This window comes from Tamandua tetradactyla, chromosome 3, assembly GCF_023851605.1.
Source record: "Tamandua tetradactyla isolate mTamTet1 chromosome 3, mTamTet1.pri, whole genome shotgun sequence".
In the NCBI taxonomy this organism is placed as follows: Eukaryota; Metazoa; Chordata; class Mammalia; order Pilosa; family Myrmecophagidae; genus Tamandua; species Tamandua tetradactyla.
In genome coordinates, this window is record NC_135329.1 from 25312079 (window position 1) to 25322609 (window position 10531).

The window sequence follows — 10531 nt, forward strand, 5'->3', positions numbered from 1 at the left end:
TGAATAAATGTAGTACAACATAACTCAGAAAGGTTATTCTAATGACTAGATATGTGTGTAGTGGAAATACAATATATTTATAAATTTCACAGAAAATAATTTATTTTTAACTATCTGTATCTATTTAGAACTTACAGTTGGATATCAAAGCTGGCTGTGCAAGTCTAGGTTGAGAATTCTGGATGGAAGAGCTTCACAACTTTCCACAGATATATCCCACACGCCTTTCTGGTAGCTTCTCCAATGATCTTTATCCCGACAGAACATGTTTAAGAGAAGTAACTTCTTTCTATAGTACTTAACTGTAAAATTCACAACCTCCATAGACATATGCTACAAAAATTTCCTTCAAATGCTCTTTAGCTAAATATAAAAAGGAAACAATCTTCTTGTGGTAGTATTTCCTACAAAATGTTAATCTAGTTACTTTAAAGAGTCAAAACATTTAAGACAGTGTATTGCAACATGTGTCTAAGAAGCAAAACATCACCTACAAAAGATTTCTTTGGGGGCATAATAGCACTTTAAATTTGAGCATGACATGTTTACTTCTAATCTGGTGTAAATTAAAATTTCTCCTGCAGAAATGCCATGGAAATTAGTGCAGGAAGGGATCTGATCCCATGAGTGAATTAAAAAGTAGATGGCAGTGCCTGCTCACTCCTTATCTGTGAGGGGACATGAGGTCTTCATGCACTCTAAGGAGAGTCACCACAACTGCAAGAGTGGTCCTTAAACTCATAATAGTGACAAAGTAGGACAACAAATGTTCCTGGTAATTCTAAAATCCAAGGTTTGCCTTTCTGGAGTTCCTTAGGAACCTGCCAGAGAAGTCAGAGGATTTACATGGATTTCAGAAAATTTACTTCAGCTGAAAGATAATACAATTTCCATGGCTTTCGAGATCCTTATAATTGTGGATTTGAGCACTTAACTGAGCACACAAGTTTTGTTCCTTCTCTGCTCCAATCCCTGTCATGTTATTGTGGTATGTGGGGTTTTCCTGGGGAGGATTTCAGCTGTTTTCTTATACAGACCGTTCTCAATGTGTTCTTTTGTTAACTGTTAAAGCTATATGCAATTTATTTTTTCATTTGCCGAAATATAGTGTATGAGTGCTACATAAACATTTTCTGATTCAATTAAATAAAGGCTGCAATGAAAGAAGAATGTCGATTGCCCTTGGTGAGATTTTTGTTGCTATGCTGACTTGTTTATGTGTTCTAGAGGAGAGAGAAATCAGCAAAGGATGGCTGTGACTCAGCATTTCATACCTCGTCATCTCTCAATAAGCCTCTGTTGTTATAATTGAAACCTCAGTTTAAGGAAAAAATAGAGAGAGAGATAAATGTGTACTTTAAGCAAAAATACCAGTGCAAGTATATTATGTAAATGTGTGGGAAAAAGAAAAACTGCACATCTCTTATGTGCACTAGTGTCCATTAAAGCAAATGATAAATGAATAACCAAACTGAAGAGGAAACCACATGACCAGTTTCCCATTCTCCTGAACAATGCACATGGTGATAAACAATGTACATTCTGGTGATATCTTACTCCCCATATTAAAGGATCACCCTCCTGAATTCTTTATTTTTGTTATTGATCCCATACATCTCCCTGAAAACTTAAACCCACCCCATCCCACTTCCTGTCTCAAGGGCTGCACATTCTCTGAAGTACTAATTTCTGGTAATTTTCTTTTTTCAAATTCTCTTCTCTTTTTAATTAGTAATATGTCTGGTGCCACCTGAGTCCTCCTGCCTCATTGCTTCCTGACTAAATAATCTTTCTAGCTTTCTAATGTGCCTCTCATTTCTTCATATAGCACTAGGAGCCTCCTGAGAGCAAAACCTTGTTATTTTAAGCCATGTTCTCCATGCTTTCCCATACTCTTTATCCCAAGCCTTGGGGATTTTACCTACTTTCCTTTTGAATGCTGCTGCTATCTTCTTTATTTCTTAAAGCTCCTCTTCTCCCCATTCTGTCTACAGATTTCAAAGCAGTCTTCACTGTTTCTCCCTTATAAGTTGCCCCCTTAGGTCCAGTTCTGCCCCTGGTTATTGAGCCAGATCTGATTTTATAGGAATATACATCAGGAGTCCTAACTCTATCTTTTATCTGGATAAAAGTGTATGGAGAATGGGTATTAAAATCATTCTGCTCAACCAGACCCCATGACAAATCTTTCAGGGATGGGACTTTGGTATTGCCATAGCCTCCACGAACACCTCAACGGTCTCTAATCCCAAATTTTATACAACTAAATTCATGGTCCCAAAATAGAGTTTCCCACCCCAGCCACTTAGGCCTTTGGTCTCCAGGAATGGAGCCTGCCCTGAGTGCCAGCTCCTTAGCTGCAGCTCTGACGCTTTCTGACTCTTGCCACTTCCAGGAATCTTGTGAATGGGCCAACCTGCAGTGTACGTACCTAGGCCTTCCCGCTCAGCTGTGAACTTACTATTTTGCCATTTACAGGGATTTATAACCCTTCCTATTGTTGGTACTTGATTAAACCAACACTGAGTTTGTTATATCTTTGGGATGCTGTGTCATGGGGTGCTGAGCTATCCTCTGCACTGGGTCACTTCCCCTCTGGGTCCCACCCTAGAGAGATGTGGCTTCATGAAGAATTAAAGCAGTTTAAGCTCCAGGGCTCATCACAGGTACTGTTTCTTCCACGTCCTTTGATTTTGTATTTACATTATTTTCCTTCAAATGGACTTCCTTCAGTGGAGTTTATTTGGGGTAGGGAGAAAGAATCCAAAAGTGTTAAAGCCTGCAGGAAACAAATAGGGAAAATATGCATCTTTGTTAGACTGACATTGTGGCCACAGCTGGAGCAAGGAGTGAGCCAACCAGAAATTGATGGGGTAGGAGGTGGGGGAGGACCTGGATATGAGAGAACCATGTAAGGTTTAGATACACTCTCTACACATCTCTGGAAGACTAGGGAACTAAAGACATTGATGGAGGTGGGTGACCAGCGAAATCACTGCAGAAAGTAAAATCTAAGAGAGGATTGATAACTGGCTGAGCTTTTAAATACATTCTCCAATTTACACCCAAATGATTGGGAAAGGGCTGAAGTTTCACAGGTTTGTGGGGTTTGAGCAAAACCTCTGCCCAGATATTGACTCACCAATGAGTAGTGCAGACCCAGGGGCAGCTCACAGAAACACAGGATAAAAGATAAAAAATAAGGGCGGGCCACGGTGGCTCAGCAGGCAGAGTCCTCGCTTACCATGCCGGAGACCTGGGTTCTGATTCCCGGTATCTGCCCGTGCAGAAAATAAATACAATAAAATAAGAATTAAAACCTGAGCATAGACATTGGTGATCACCAGTGGAAGAGGAAGGGACAATACATTCTGCAGTTTAATTCAGGCAAGCCACTTTTAAAAACAGTCAGAAAAAAGAAATCATAATCCATACTCCTTCCAATATATTATCTAAACGTTATCGTGCCAAGGAGTCTTGACTATATTTTCACATTAGGTTCTGCCAAGAATGCAGTGATGGTAATCCAAAACAAAGCAAAACAAAAGCCCCCACAGACATATGATCTAACCACCCGTTTTCCCAATATAGCATCAATTATTCTCAAATTTCAACCATCTCCACATAGCCACTCTGCCTTTTTCTCAAGGCACCTGTCCTGCCAGATGATTATGGAATTCAAACCCCACCTCGGATGTACTAAAATAGGGAATTCATCCTCTAAAGAAAGTGTTAACTTGTCACAGTGTAATGGGGTCTGTATGCGCCCTGATTTAACCCATCAAGTAAGTTCACAGAATGACCACTAGGTGGCCACATAGCAAACTAAATCTCACATTCGCCGGAAAACTGCTCAAGGATTCCATCTCTTTTGTAGACAACACCAGGCCTTCAAAATCGTGATTTTAAACAAACTTATTAAGAGAATTATTAGGTTCATTTCTTTGTTTTAAAAGATGGAAATAGGGTGAATTTGCCTTGACAACACTTCATCCTCTGCCAGGATTGTGTGTTAGACAAACAGGGATTGTAGTCCAACACGAAAGGGAACTGAGCTGAAAGCCTGAAAGCCTTAAATGGATATTTTGAATTGGAAAGAGAAATCATGCTTACTCATACCTCGGGAGTCCAATCTTCTTGGAGTTGATGTGTCAAAAGACCTAAATTACTCACTACGGTGAGTATCTAGATTTTTTGCTGTTTTTTTAATTTGTTTTTGCTGTTATCATATCTGTTTGTTTATTTTTTCTGAAGACCAGAAAATTAACATGGTCCACAGCTGCTATGGAAACCGGAAGAAGTCCCCTTTCCCCCAGGGGTGTATAATGAATAATAAAGGTCAGGAGAAACCAGGGGCCTGTGTGACTAATTTGACTTTGTGGCAGAATCATGGATGACAATTAATGATCCTTTACTAACTGTCATCAAGGAATGAGAAATATTGATTAGATTTCCTGAGTTTATCAGAAGCTTCCTGATCACTGTCTAACTGAAGGTCAGGGTTTCGGGAAACCAAAGAGCCATTATATAGGATAGTGGCTCTCTCGTGGGCTTGGCAGAATCCATTAACATCTTTCTCCAGGAAAAGCTTTAATTGTGAACTATATGTAATGGATATTGATTGTTAAAAAAAAAAAAAAGATTCATATAACTTAAGCTTCAGGGGCTTCCAGGGACAAATGTTATAGGAGAAGGGTCTTTAGTATCACAGGACACCTGTTGGAAAGAGGCTGTATCAATGCTAACTTAGAGAATCTTAGTTATGTGAATTTAAAAGTCAGAGGTTCTTACCCAAGGATTCCTGGATTTGCTCCAATAACAACTACGAGATAAAACACAGCATTTTGTTGAGTGCATGCTATTTGTCAGACATTCTGCTAAGTACTTCATATATAACCAAAAACAGCTCTATGTAACTATTATTATTATCTTCACTTTTTTATGTGGCTGATTAGGTAGCATAATCTGAGTAGAAATCCAAGCAGTCTAACTCTTAAGAGTATGTTTTAACCACTCCTATGTTCTAGTGTAAATATAATTTTAATAGGGAAAAACAGCACAGGGTCCCTCCAAGTTCAGGATTATGGAAGGATTATTAGCATATCTCACTCACATTCTCATTCCACAGCCACCAAACCTCAGAATTTGTAAGAGACATGAAGCCACATCGACAAATGATTTATGGTTTGCACATCAAGGAAGGAAAAGGGAAGCCGGGTAGCAAACCCTTCTTAATTTAGTCAGACCAAGGCAGAGCTTTATTTTAGTATGGATCTGAGACTTTAACATGTTTTGCAGCAATCCTAGATCACTCCCTCGGAGGTGCTTTGTGATCCTGGAATCTTTTGTTTTACAAAGAAAATCCTTCAGAGTCTGGAAGTCACTTTCCCAACAGAAGAGGCCTTTACACTAGGAAACATTGTTCAGTTTAGTGAGGCTGGGCAGGCTGTTTCAGAGAAGGGAAGGGAAGCCAAATAAATGAACTGTTCCCACTAAGCAGCAGCCTGAGATTCAAAGGAAGGCAGGTGTCAGTAAAGTGATGTAGTACTCTGATGACTCCATCATCCTTGCTCTAATGAAAGGAAAGGCTACTAGTTATTGAAGAATGCACCAAATGAATAGTCACTTTTAATACTGGAAATGGGAGAATATCTGCACAACAACTTCCAGACTCCAGGTACCTGCCAGAACCTTTTAAATCACTCATTCGATCCTTCTGCAAACCTCTGTGGTGAGCATTCCTATAGCAGACACAGAAACTGAGGAATATGAGGTCCCCAAATGCATAGCTGTTAAGTGGCAAAGCAGGAATCTGAAAACTGGCCTCAGAGCAAAACCATGACACACAAAAATTTTAAGGCTGACCATCACACACTGCACACAGGGTTGATAATAGTATCACAGGTGGCAACTGAATGACTTAAGAGTTCATTCCTGAAAAAGGCAGTGTTTATCTAGAAAGGGAATGTTCTGCAGAGACAGTGAGTGGGTCCTCCACCATTTATGTTTCTGAGGAAAAGCTCCACCTAGGTTTTGGAGATAAAGCAGTAAGGTGTCAATTTTATTTTTGTATCTTCTTCAGGTTCCCCAAAGTAATGATGACTAATGAAGAAAATTTAAATTCAAATAAAATCCTGCCATTCTAACAGGACTCAAGAAAGAAATCATTGGATGAAAAAAGTGAATGGTTTCAGACAAATCCTCTAGCATTTGAAAGCATTCTCAGCCTGTGTTTAAACTATTCCTTTGTCTTGCATTATCAGCATCAGCCCCTTGATATAAAAGCTTTTATCATGGAGCCAATGACTTTGAAATAATGGTTTGAATAATACCCTGTGCTTCCAGGTTATGCTCTACTCTCCCCAAAAGTCCTGGCTGGGGACATGCCTCTTCAGTTCCACCAGGGAAAGGAGTTGGAGATTGACTTGATCTTCTCTGAAATGCCTCTGGAGCTGTTTTTGAATGAAGACATTTCTAAAGATTAAGATATGATTATCTACTACATTCTTTGACCGGGCTGAGGGAAGAAAGGAAAAAATCTTCTAAGCAACACACTGAGCAAATATGATGCTTCAAGATTGAGACACTGCCAAGCAATTCAGAAGAGAAATAAATCAATTCATTCTATCTCGTTATCACTGCCTTGGTAGTTTAACATGTTGCTCTGCTGAAAATATCACCAGTGGGACACTATGAGACTCAATATCTCCTCTTCAGAAATCAATTCTCAGCCACATGCCCAATCTAACGTCATATTCCTCCCAGGTGTTTAGCATTACCTCCAACCTCTGCTACTCCAAAACTTGAGAAGGTGAGTGAATATATTTGGGGGGGAGCTCTTCCACTTTCTTTCCTAGAATGTATATCCTTTACATGTGATAAACTGCTAGTTGATGAGTCCTCATTCAATTTGATCTTTCCTTCATTCAATATTTTGAAAATTCTGTAGACTGCCTGAGTTGGCATCCTTTAAAATTTATGTCACAAGTGTCAATGTCTCCCTGCTTTGTGTTCATTTTGTCATTTTCATGGAAACAATAAAAGAGCAGGAAGAGCCCTTGAAATGAAACTCCAGTTGCAATCTAGAATTGGATGATCAGTTGCACTAGGTTATATGATATCTGAGTCAATGGTATTCTGGTAGATGTAGAGAGAAAGTGTTGGCATGATTAATGAAAAAATTTGTGGGCACAATTTCAAAAATCCACAAGTAAGAAATTTGACATTTGGGGGGGAAACTTATAAGCAAAAGTAACAATTAAAAAGAAGTTTTTGATGATAAAATGCTTAAAGAATGTGTCACCATGTTCACCCATATCAGGTTTTCTCATCCTTCCAAGGACAGAAAGTGATTTATTTTCCCGCTTTCTTGAAACTGAGCAGGGCTATATGTCTCTTTCAGGCTAGTAATCCATGACCAGAGGTGACATGTCATTTCTAGGCTCAAACACTTAATCACCATGGAAGATTCTCCAGGATTCTCCTCTCCTGGCCCTATAGGTATAAAGGGGCCTGGAAATTGAAGCAATTTAAACCACTGAGTCACTACTTGGAAGCCAAGTACTATTGAGAGTCCCCCAGATCTGAAGTGGTCTTTGTGTGAGCAAGAAATAGTTCTGTGCTGTTTTAATACACTGAGATTTTAATTTCATGTGATACCACAACCTAAGGAAGCTTAATTTGATTAATATGGTAGGGACAGACTTCTTATAAAGGGCTGATTTAGCATGTGTTAAAATTCACTCCTTCCTTAAACCTCAGTGGCATGAGAGTAACAATTTGTGTGTGTGTATGATTTATTATCACAAATTGTGTATGAGAGTAACAATTTTTGGGTGTATGATTTGCCTTGTTTTTGATTGTCTTGCTTTTTATGATATAAATTAACATTGACAAAAAATAAGGGGAGTGAGAAAATAGGAAACAAAAAAATTCAACAATTTTTTTTTGAAACCGTAAAGCAGGTGTATGATTTCCACCTGAATTAGCAGAGTGAGGCTGAAAACTGGAGAACAGTTGAAAGTGGTATAAAAACTTTTAGACTTTCTGTATTTTGACCCCAGGTAGCCAGGTGGCTATCTAACCTGTACTAGCAGAACTCTGGACATTTTATTCTCCAGGATAAGTTGAATCTGAGAGACTTCAGACTCTAGACATCGCAAATTGCAGGGGACAGGGGTGAATAGCCAAACTGAAATCAGGAAAATTAAGTAAAAATCTGCACACTCTTGGTGAAGTCTTCTGTTTCTTCTAACTCGGATCCAAGAAGAGTGATGGTTTTAATTTCTACTGATGAGAGATTGGTGAGCAAGAACGCGACTCAGGAGAAACTGACATGAACAATAAAAACACATTAACAGTTGAGGTGGGCCAATGAAACAAATGGGTCCCTATAAATTCCCTATAAAGTTAAGAGCTTGTCAGCAAGTCCTAAATGTGCACATAGACCTACATTCAGTCATTTAGACCTTACCTGAGAGTAGAAGTAGATAGTACAAATCTCTACACATCTGAGGAAGGGCTCCAGCATGAAAAACAAACTCACAACAAGCAAGTGAAACAAAAGTTGGAAGGGATAAGAGCTAAGGAAATAGAGTCAATATATAAAGTAGAAAAAGAACTGCAGAAATTACTGAAGTTGATATTCTGAGATATAAGACAAGGTATTGTACCCATTAAGAAAAAGGAGAATTCTATGCAAAGGAACAACCACATAAAAAACTCTCTTAGAAATTACAAATATGATAACTGAAACCAAAAAATAAAAAAATAAAAAAAGAGAGTTGAGTGACATGGTTGAATAAAGACTTAAGAAAATAAGGAAGGAAGAAGGAAATGGAAAACCAAGAGAGTAATATAAGAATATTCGTGGATTTATTGAGGAAGTACAACTTTTGACTATTAGGTGTTCGAGAAAAAGAGAAGAGAGAATAACGAAAGAATAGAAGAAAATAAGTTGAAACTATAGAATATGAGTTGCCAGATAGGAAACCTATATCGATATTTCAAAGCATCACGTTTAAAAAACAGATCCCAAAACCATCCAGAGAGAAAATACAGGTTATAAAGTGTTAATAGTCTGTAATGGTATTATATTTCTAGATGCAATGTGGAAAGGAAGGGTGCTAGAAGCCAACGGTATAATGTCTTCAAATGTTGAGGGGAAAATGGTTTTCAAACTAGGAGTCAACCCTCAACCAAACTTAACAGTCAGATGTGACTAAATTTTACATGGTTTTCACCTACATGAAGATACTAGAGGATGCACTCCAAAAAATAAGAGAATAAAAGGACGAAGGAGACAAATGATTTGAGAGGCATGTCACCAACGTAGTACGAATGTAAAAGGACCTACCCAGATTTGGGTGAAGGAACCCCAGGGTGACAGTCAAAGGAAGCACTGGTTCAGGCACACTGCAGCAGGAGGATGAAAAGCTTCAGAAGAGATGTGTCCAAGAGCGAGGAAAAGGGCTTAGTCAAGTAAGATACGTCTGTACCATTCTGAGATGTGATCAGTGGTTCTCAAAAGGAATGATTTTGCCCTCTTAGTAGACATTTAGTGATATGTGGAAATATTTTTTTTTTTTTGACAGAGAAACTGTCATCCAAACATACCCTTTTTCTAAATAAAGCATAAAAGCGTGTGCATTGATAGCCTTGTTAGAAAAAAGAAAACTAAGTAGTAACAAAGCTATAAGTAAACAATAATAATAATAGTACAAACCAAACATGTCAAATTGTGTGGAAAAGATTTACAAGTAGACATAGGGCTCTTAATTTTATAAAATAATAATTCAAGTCAAAATCAATGCATGTTAACGAAAAGCTTCTAGTTTTCCAAAGCTTTTGATACAATTTTTTAAAAAACTAACAAATATTGTACAGACCTTTTGTGAAAAAAACACCAATATAGACAGAAGAAACACAATTTCAAGGTGATTTTAATGCAGGTCACTTTGTCTTCTTAAAATCACTTATAATCAACATAATTGGCATTGCTTCTTAAAATTTAAAGTGAGAACAAACCCATGATGTTCAAAATAAGTTACAAAACTTACACATTTATTTTGATCTAATTAGAAATAATTTCTAACTTTAGGACTGTTAAAAGTCACATTTAACAAAGGGAACTTTTTGTGGCTGTGTTATACCGCTACAAAACAAGAGAGTAAGTCATTTCAAGCAGTACCTTTGAAGAGCTGTTGGTGTGAACTAGTATGCACATATTCTTATGTATATGTTTGCACACATCTGTGTGCACACATTCCCACAGATGATAATTGGTTTAATTATGCTTGGGGTAGGTAAACTTTTGTAAAGTGCTCTCATGCTGAATTGTAATTTTTTCTTACCTGTAGAGTGAAATTAAGATAAATCTGGAGACATTTTAATGTGTTGTACTTGGAGAGGGGTGGTGCTATGGTCACGTAATGGGATAAGGCCATACATGCTGAGAAAAATCCTATAGCACAGGATAGCCTCCCAATCTCCATAAAACAGCTATTATAGGCTCAAATGTCAATAATGTCAA